Source organism: Gavialis gangeticus, unplaced genomic scaffold (genome assembly GCF_001723915.1).
Source record: "Gavialis gangeticus isolate Ggan-Ray unplaced genomic scaffold, GavGan_comp1, whole genome shotgun sequence".
Lineage (NCBI taxonomy): Eukaryota > Metazoa > Chordata > Crocodylia > Gavialidae > Gavialis > Gavialis gangeticus.
Genome location: NW_017729022.1, coordinates 5,608,957 through 5,618,469, shown reverse-complemented (window position 1 = coordinate 5,618,469; position 9,513 = coordinate 5,608,957). Strand labels below are relative to the sequence as shown.

Below are 9,513 nucleotides of genomic sequence, written 5' to 3'. Positions count from 1 at the left end.
AAGCACAGCAGTGTGGCGCAGTGTGTGGGGGTTGAGACCCCTGCCCATGAGGGCAGTATTTTGCCCAGTAGGGCAAAGGACCCCAAGAAGGGTCAAGGGGGCCAGGCATGGCTACAGGCCACCTGAGCCCTGGCGCAAGAAGCGTGTATTGGGACAAGCCCCAGAGAGGGCGAGGGGCATGATGAGCATGAGGCATAAGCCTCAAAGGAGGGGGGAAGCCTACTAGGAAGCCCCAGAAAGGGGTGAGGGCCAGCATAAAAGCCCAGAGTAGGGCGAGCACACAGTTGGAGGCCCGCAGCAGGGCGAGCGTGCCATTTGAGAGCCGGAAGAAGGGTGATCTCATGAGTAGGAGCCCGGAGAGGGCAGGGCACGCGGGACAGAGTCTGGAGAGGGCACATGCATATTAGGGAACTCAGAGAGGGCCTTTGTCGGAGAGGTCCCGGAAAAGGGGGTGCGTACATAGGGCACACAGAGACATAAGAACGTCCGGTACAACTGCGAGGCTTGGGGCGTGCTACAGGGGAGGTAGGAGGCATGCATAGCCCATAAGGCGGAGCACACCAGAACACTGCACATAAGACAAAGGGGGCAGGATAAGCTCAGCACTGCATCCAGGGGACCCCAGGAAAGGCAGCCTCCCATTAATAATACTATAGGATATCAAAGACGTGGCGGGCGAGAAGAGGGTGCTAGGGGGTGACTTGGCACGGTAGGGGCTCTAGGGGGATCACAGCTGCTCCCGTGCCCCACCCCATGACACTCATCCCTTGTAGCGGGAGGAAAGAGGCTGCGTCTGAGTTTGGTGGGGGGAGAAACTGCAGCTCTCCCGCGTGCAACCCCCCCTTGCTCCCCTTTGTGCAGGTTGGCCAGTGTGGCCACTGGCCTTTCCACCCCGCTTCCTAATGTGTTCCTTCGTATGTAAACTGGAACCTCTAAGTGTGTTGTGTGCCGCGGATTAGATTTCTGGATGGTGTGTGTGTGTGTGTGTGTGTGTGTGTGTGTGTGTGTGTGTGTGGATAATATATTGAGAGGCGTTGGTGTGGTGGAAAGAATGAATGATGTATAAAAATGTATAAACTAAATTCCTATATATAGAATAGATCCTAGGCTACTACTAACACTATGTAATACAAGTGTAAACTAATATGAAAAGTAGTTATAAAATAAAAGCACAAAGTTCTCAGAAGTCCCTGTTACTAGTGTTGCAAGCAGGGAATCTGTTGAAGATCAGGGCTTCCAGCCATCGTGGTCTGATGCAGAGGTGCTGGGAGAACACCAGCAGCTCAGAAACTGACCCCAAGGCAGAAAGCAGGGGAGCTGAAAAACTGCTGCCTTTTATGCACTTCCTCTGGCCCTCCCCCAGAGCACTGGGGTTGGAAGGGACCTCAGAGAATGCTGACAGGTCACTGGCCAGCCACACATCGGTCATGAAAGCACTCCTTCCCCCTCCCTCCCCTTACTGGATTCCCGGGGGTGGGGGAGAAGAAAGTATAGGCAAGTTGAATATTTGACCCGCGCTGTTAATATTCAACTTCTGGTATTCGATTCAACAGCTATTTGACTAGCTGCTATTCGACTTGACTTTCACTTTTCAAGGTCGAATATGTCAAATATTTGTCGAATCGAATATTAAGTCGAACCTTTGCACAGCCCTAGCAGTTATCTTCATTCATCAATAGGACCGTCATTGCTGCATTTGGCAAATTGACAGCGGTGCTTCCTTGTAATATATAGCATTGTTCTTTGAGAACTTCAGCTATACTAAAGCTTCTTTAATATTCTTCCTAGAAGACTCCCTTTATTGGACAATACTTAACAGCTTCTTTCTTCCTTGTCATGTTTCTCCATAAATTCATACTGGGTGCATCTACATGTGCACTTTACTGCAGTTGACTAATTAGCTCTGTAGTAGTGTCACTGTCTACACATGTGGTGGTATTAGGACACAGTAAATTAATTAACTCCATTGTAGTACTGTCAGCAACAGTACTATCTTATGGCAGAGTAATTGTGACAAAATGCACTTGTAGACAGTGATAGGGGCTGGCTGGGGCATGAGGTTGTTAAAATGCAGAGGCTGCCTGCCACATGGCTCCACAATTGAGCACTCATGCCTCCAGCCAACCCCTCCACTGCCTGATGCCACCACCTGGAACCCAGGGCTGAACCCCTGAGCCTGCTGCCAGCCCAGGGCTACTCTGTCCCAGCTCAAACTGCTGCTGTCCTGGGCACACACATAGATGCTGAGCCTGGGAGCAGCTGACTTCAGCTAAAATTGCTCTGGAGTTTATTGTATCACGTTCACTTCATATGTAGATGCACTGTAACAGGGAAACCTAACCCTGTTACAAGGAAGCATGTGTGCCCCTTTAAGGCCAGAACTTTCTGGGTGCAGAGGGCTGATGAGGAAGGGGTTAACTGCTGAACCTGGACAGCTAGTCAGCTGACCAGAAGAGGCAGGACTATAAAAACTCTGGGTTGAATGGCAGTAGGGAGCTCAGCAGCCAAAGGGGAAGCAGTGCCTCTGAGAGCTTGATGAAGAAGCTTGGGAAGGGACCCACAGCTAGAAGGGGGGAAGCTACGGAAGCCCCTGAGAGATGGTGGCTGCACCCCAGCCAGGGCTGTGGATGATAGTGCAGAGCTAAGGCCTGAAATAGGTTCGTCAAAACTGACCTGCTGCTTTGCTATTTTTTTTTTTGGGTGATTATTGAATAACACAAGTGATTTGGGTGAGGATACTGGAGGATGGAGCAGGCCTCATTTTTTGGGACCCACTCCAGAGCAGGAACCCCAGCACCAGTGAGGGCACAGCTTTTTGGGGGGCACAGCCCCAGTGCCAGTGAGGCACACAGTGAGACAGGGCTGTGAAGAGCCCAAGTGCCAGTAAGGGTCCAGTATGGGACAACACAAACCCAGGCACTTGAAAGATGATCTTAAGAAGGCCAGGGAGGCCTGGTGCACCTGGGGTGCAAGTATATTTTTGTTTGGACTGGTGGGGTGCAAGTTTGCACCCTGCTTTTGAACTTGCAACCCCCTGGCTGTGGGGCTGGCACCCATGCCTCTGGGCCAGGGAGTGCCATGCTCCAGAAGGGAGCAGAAAAGTGGTCCATGAGCCTCCAGGCACTGGAAGGAAAAGCTAGAGCCTTGGAGTGAAACCTTGTTTAGTGGGTTTGGATGGGGAGGCCTAGCTAGAAAAAAGAGGGGTCAGGCCATCCTAGGACAGACCCCAACGTATCAGGCAGTCTCCCGCTTGCATAATAGTTTCCATCAAGACATGGCAGGAAAGATTAGGGTGGGACAGAAGAATTCCAAGCGTGCCCCACTTAAGGCGCAGATGACCAGGAAGGTGGTGCTGGGGAGAGCGACCTGTTACATGCACCCAATGACGCTTGCACCCAAGGCTTCTGGGTGCCTCCCAAGTATTAAGAACAAATCTAACAAGAGTAATTATGTCTTCCTACTTTAAGGGGAAAAGAGATTTATTCATCATGGGAATATTTTATTTCTTTGCATATGTGAAAAGAGGTTACTGGGAGAAGACCAGATTAAGAAATGGAATTCTTCTATTTAGTTCTAAGTAGTCAACTTCTTGGTTCTTTTTCCTCTCTTGCTGAGTTCTGCAAGTTGCACTCCTAAGCATACTCTTTTCATAGCTTGGAAGGGACCTCACAGATCATTGGGTCCAGCCCTGCCCCCAGTCTAGGTAGGAAGACAACTGTTCAGTGACTGTCCAGTCTCCTCTTGAAAACCACTGGGGTACGTAACTGCACCACCTCTGGAGGGAGTTTATTCTACAGTCTGAACGCCCTGACTGTGAAGGAGTTTTTCCTGGTATTAAGCCTGAAGCAGCCTTCCGGGAATTTGTATCCATTGCTCCTGGTCTTCCCCAGGGGTGCCCTAGTGAACGGTTGTTCACCAAGCTCCTGACACACTCCTCTGATATACTGGTAAGCCGCTATCACGTTTCCTCTCAACCTTCTCTTCTTTAGGCTAGAGAGGCCCACGCCCCTCAGCCCTTCCTTGTATGGCTTTCCTTTCAAGTCCATGATCATATGGGTGGCTCTTTTCTGGACCTTCTCAAGTTTTTCCACATCCTTATTGAAGTGTGGCACCCAGAACTGGATGCAGTACTCCAACTGCAGTCTCACCAGTGCTGAGTACAGTGGGAGTATTACTTCCTTAGTTTTACATGAGATGCATCAGTTGATGCACGCCCGCCTGTTATTTGCTCTGCTGGCCACCGCATCGCACTGACAGCTCATATTCATGTGATGGTCAGTCATTACCCCTAGGTCCCTTTTGGCTGTGGTGCAAGTCAAGCTGTTGCCACCAAGCCTATATGTAAGTTGAGGGTTGTTTGCCCCCAGATGGAGCACCTTACACTTGGAAGTATTAAACTTCATCTGGTTCTGGTCTGCCCAACTCTCAAGCCTGTCCAGGTCTGCCTGTATCTGCAACCTATTTTCTGACGTGACCACGCTGCCCCATAACTTGGTGTCATCTGCAAACTTGGCCAGTGAGCTTTTCACTCCTCCATCCAAATCATTGATAAAAGATGTTGAAAAGCACTGGTCCAAGCACGGACCACTGAGGGACACCACTGGCCACTTTACACACAAATCCATTCATGAGAACTCTCTGGGTCCTACCCTGTAGCCAATTTCCCATCCACTGAACCGTCGAGCAGCTGAGACCACAATCTTTCAATTTTCCCACAAAGATATTGTGGGATACTAGATCAAAAGCCTTTTGGAAGTCTAGGTATATAACTTCTACCTTGTCTCTCATGTCCAGGTGGTGAGAGACCTGGTTGTAGAAGAAGATGAGATTGGTAAGACGAGACCTACCCGTGACAAAGCCATGCTGGCTGTCATTCAGAGTCTTACCTTCTGTGACCGTATCACATGTAGATTCTTTAATGAGCTTTTCCAGGATTTTCCCCCAGGATAGAGGTTAAGCTGATTGGCCTATAGTTGCCCAGGTCCTTCTTCTTGAAGATGGGCACAATGTTGGCCCTCTTCCAAACTTCAGGGATTTCCCTTGTGTGCCACGAATTCTGAAAGAGCTTTGCCAGGGGTTCCACGATGACGTCAGCCAGCTCCTTCAGCACTCTCAGATGAAGTCCATCCAGTCCTGCTGACTTATAGATGTCTAGCTTTTCTAGCTGGTATTGCACCTGCTCAATATCCACAGTGGGGAGGGTTTCATTCCCGGCAAGCCCTCTGTGAGCCTTATCTCACTTGACTTTCCCTTTGGTCTGGTGAAATACCAAAGGAATGTGGGCATTCACTTTGCTCTTATTTGTATAGAGTTTTGGGGTGTGTTGTTGTGGGTTTTTTTGTTTTTTGTTTTTTTTAGTGGAACAATAGCTTTTGTAGAAGGGCATCTCTTCAGAAGGAAGATGCACTCAATCAGTTAATAGCAATTCCACAGAGAAATTTAAGTATCAGAACAATAATTGCTCAGATACCATGGTTGTGGGTGTACTTTAGGATCTAAATAAATAGAGATGAGATAAATTGGATGAAATCCTCGTTTGCATTTTATGCATCTGTATTTGTTTTACAGGATTAACAACTATTTTCTCTGGCTAGGCAGGAAGCCTGTTTAACATTTCACTATTCTCTCATTAAAGAATACTAAGAAGCCTCCATGTTACATTTGCCAGTATAAATAGCCTTGATTTTCTTATTATTGATACCCTTGTATTCCACCCAATGCATATTGTTCCTATTTAGGTTTGTAACAGGGGGCCTTCTTGAAGTAGACTTCCCAATGGCCTGCCCACCTTCTCTCCCACCACGCCTTGATGTTAGTTATTTAATTGATGTTAAGTGGAAGGAGGCCATTTCCTGCCCTGATGCCAGGGTGTGCTATCTGCAGCTCTGTTCCTCCCCTACACTGCAGCCCAAGCCTCGCAGATAGCATCCAGATGTTACCAACATCACTGGCCCCACATGGGCCCCAGAATCCTACTATTTGAACCCTGCCTGGATTCCTCTCCTTAAGCGGCCTACTCCACCTTTAATCCTAGGCAGCATAGCTCCCTGAACTCCTTCCCCCTTACAGGTGTGGTTCCCCCCTCCCCCCCCCCAGGACTCTTGGCTACTAGCCCTGGCCCACCTCCAGGCCAGTCAGAACCCTAGGCCCTCAGCTCTTGGGCGTTCCTCATGGTGGGCCCCTGGCACTTTTAACCTTTCCAGTTTTGGCCCCAGCATTGACTAGTCACAGGATGTCCATGACAGGTGTGAGTCTATGGCCCCTCTCTCTCTCTCTGGGGGTCCACCTTCCAGACCCTACAAAGGGGGTAACCCACCCAGTTGTGGAGGTGAGGGGTTAAGGTACCCCAAACCACCTTTCATTGGGGTGGTAACTGGCTTGACATTTCCTGGGGGCTCCCATGGCACCAAGAGCCCCACCAGGCTACCCACTTCCAGCAGGGTGCAGCTTTAGGTTATGCCCAGGACCAGGAGCCTCCAAACCATCCCCTACAGCTCCTCTCTTACCTCCAGATGACACCTGTAGCCAGGCAATGTTGTTGCCTAGCCTCCTAGCAGCAAAATGCCCTGTTTATATGGGCAGCCCTGAATCTAAAATGGCTGCCCTAATCAGGCACCTGCTGGCTGATGTCTTCTGGCCCCTTGAAGTGTCAGGCACAAACAGTGCCCTGCCACAAGGTTATAACCCTCAAAGACACTTTTATAACCATGCACTACAAATGTCTTCTGTATATTTTAGGCCTCAAAAGCACTACCATAAAGCAATTAATAGCAATAAAATTGGCTACCACTCCTGTATCCTGAAGCATTGATAATGCAACATCTTGTATTTCATGCCCAGATATCATCAATTTATAATTATACTCATCTACATTGCTAGTAGAGCTGACACCCATAACACAACCAGCATACATGGCCTAAAGGGAATTATGTTATTAATCCCATAGGTGCATCTTCTACCAGATGGAGAAAGTACAAAGTTTATATTTTCTGCTTACTGAAGGAAACCAAACAAGGTTATATACATCACAGAAGTGTGTGACTGTAGGAGTTACATTACCTGTCCATACATTTATAACTCGCAGATTAATGTTTCATGCAAACTTCCAACAGCTTTTTAAAAAGCTATTCTTCTCAGGATCATTTTAATGTCTCCCTATTCAGTCCACTGAGAGCTAAATTGGTTCTTCTGAATTATTTAAAAGAGATTTTTCTCTAGTTTTGCATAAACATAGTATTTATCATTAACCTTCCTTCTCCAGAGTTATTTTTTAAGTGTAACCCATTAAATGATGTTTGTTAGAATGGACCTAATTATACAGCGAGATTACTGAAGTTCTCACTGAGAGCAGCCTTGGGACTTGAAAGATGGCACAACAGTTAAAATACAGATCAGGGTTTTATTTTTGGCAAAAATTCAGGTGCACATCTACCCCCTCAGAAGGAAGTCTCTGGTTCAGAAAGTTTAGACCATAATGTGTCCTCATGGGAATAAGTTTAATCACTCTGTGATCTGTTTCTCCTTTTAAATCAGGCAGGGAAACTAATATTAAGTCTTCACATGTATACTGAAAGTGTATATTTAGCAGTGTTTGTATGGAGAGAACACCACCCACAGTTAGGTTGTATTCAGGGAATAAATCTGGCATGAAATCAGAAGAGATGTTTTCTTTCTAGGGTTATACAGTATATTGAGATCTTTGAAAAAAAGGCACTGAAATACTTCAAAATATTGAAAATAAAAGGCTTTCAATATTTTCAATATATGGTAACTAATATTTGGACAAATCCCAAGGACATTATGTATGTATCAGTTTATAATCTAGTAACCATCTCACTAGCAACTGCTGGTATAAATTCAAACTCTTGGGCATATAGTATGAAACCTTTTTTTTGTATAACACACACATGATATTTACAAGACAGTTTTGCTTTCTTTGTGTCTAGGAGATTTTTTTAATAAGCTGTACTACAAGTGTCTTACCCTTCTACCCCTCCCCCCCTCAATCTTCAAACATGTTCTCACATGCACTCACATGAAGCCAAACTCTCCTATCCTTATTTGCACTGGGTGCATCTACACATGCACTTAACTGCTCAGTAGACTAATTTGCTGCAGTGTAAAGTGTCACAGTCTACACATGCAATGCTATTAGACTGCAGGAAGTTAAGTTTCACCGCAGTAAGGTAGTACTGTTGGGGACAGGACTATCTTACTGCGGAGAAAATAATTGTGCCTAAATGCAAATGTAAATACTGACCTGGGCATACAGTGTACCCAGTCAGCCCAGGCAGTAGGGGGTCAGACCCCTGCCTGCCACCTTGCCACAGGCCTCCACACACTAGGGCACTCTTGTGCCCCAGCAGCTCCTTTGCCACCTGATGCTGTTTCCCAGAGCCTGGGACTGACCCCCTAGGTCCCTTGCCATCCTGGGGCTGTTCTGCCTCAGCTCAAACTCCTGCGGTCCTAGGCATCACATCTGCATGTACACCCTGGACCGTAACAGTTTGAGCATCTATACATGCCAGTAAGGCACTGTGATAAACTCTGGCATAGTTTGTGTTGGAGTTTATCACGTTGCCTTAATGGCATATGTAGATGCACCCAGTGAGTCATACTTTACTGCACAGAAAAATGGCATTACTCAACATAAGTAAGGGAATGGTGACATATAGTTAATAAATGGGAATAAGGAATAATCTCTCTTTTCTATCTTCCAGTAACTTTGACTCCATTTTCAGTACAGTGCAGAGAAGGTTCAAATGCATCTCCTGGTATCTGTGTACCTGACTCAGTGGTACCTTCCTGTAAATGAACCCTACCTTTGGTACATCTGTGAAAATGTGGATGTGTCAAACTGTCAAGCTTTTAGGCAACAGAGATTGCCTCTGTCCTGGGACCAACTGTGCCCATGTTTGTTCTAGAACAGAAAAGTCCCAGGATTGGTGTGTATACACATCCCCCTTCTAATTGGGGTTTAGTGAGCTCCTGAATGCACTGATACTCCCCTGCGATTGATTCAATAATGCCATCCCAAGGCAACTATTCAGAAACACTTTGCAAGGTATCCCATGAACCTTTTTAGGGTTTATCCCAGGCCATCTGAATAATTGTGTCATTAGAAAATGGTTTCTTTTAGGACAAATGCAAGGTCTGTCTGCAGCCTTAGAGATGCGTTTTTTTGCTTTGCCCCTGGGTTTTACTTTGACTTTAGGATTCAAACTTGAAATCACTAAAAGTACTTTTATGTTGTGCAGTGTAGTGGTATTTAGGATACCATAAGCATATGGGACCTATGCACATGGAGAGACACTCAAGACACTTCCTGAATTACAAGAAGATGGGTGAAGTATTGCAAATATTCCTCTTTTCATGTCCTTGGGATAAGGTATTTAGCAGAATTCACAGATTTGTTGGAATCTGACATGGCCCTGCCACAAGTGCTTCTTTTGTGACCACAAGCTTGTGACCTCTGGGTTGTCAACAATGTGCTTTAGCACCTACACCACCCCA

The 9,513-nt window shown here is 46.7% G+C and overlaps 1 long non-coding RNA gene across 1 annotated transcript; it reads left to right on the top strand.

Moving 5' to 3' along the window:
• Nucleotides 1–2,399: 2,399 nt before the first annotated feature.
• LOC109296999 lies at nt 2,400–8,306 on the top strand. The gene is made up of 3 exons (XR_002097135.1): nt 2,400–2,488; nt 8,167–8,170; nt 8,295–8,306. It is a non-coding gene; the product is annotated as an uncharacterized LOC109296999 (long non-coding RNA).
• The last annotated feature ends 1,207 nt before the right edge of the window (nt 8,307–9,513 follow it).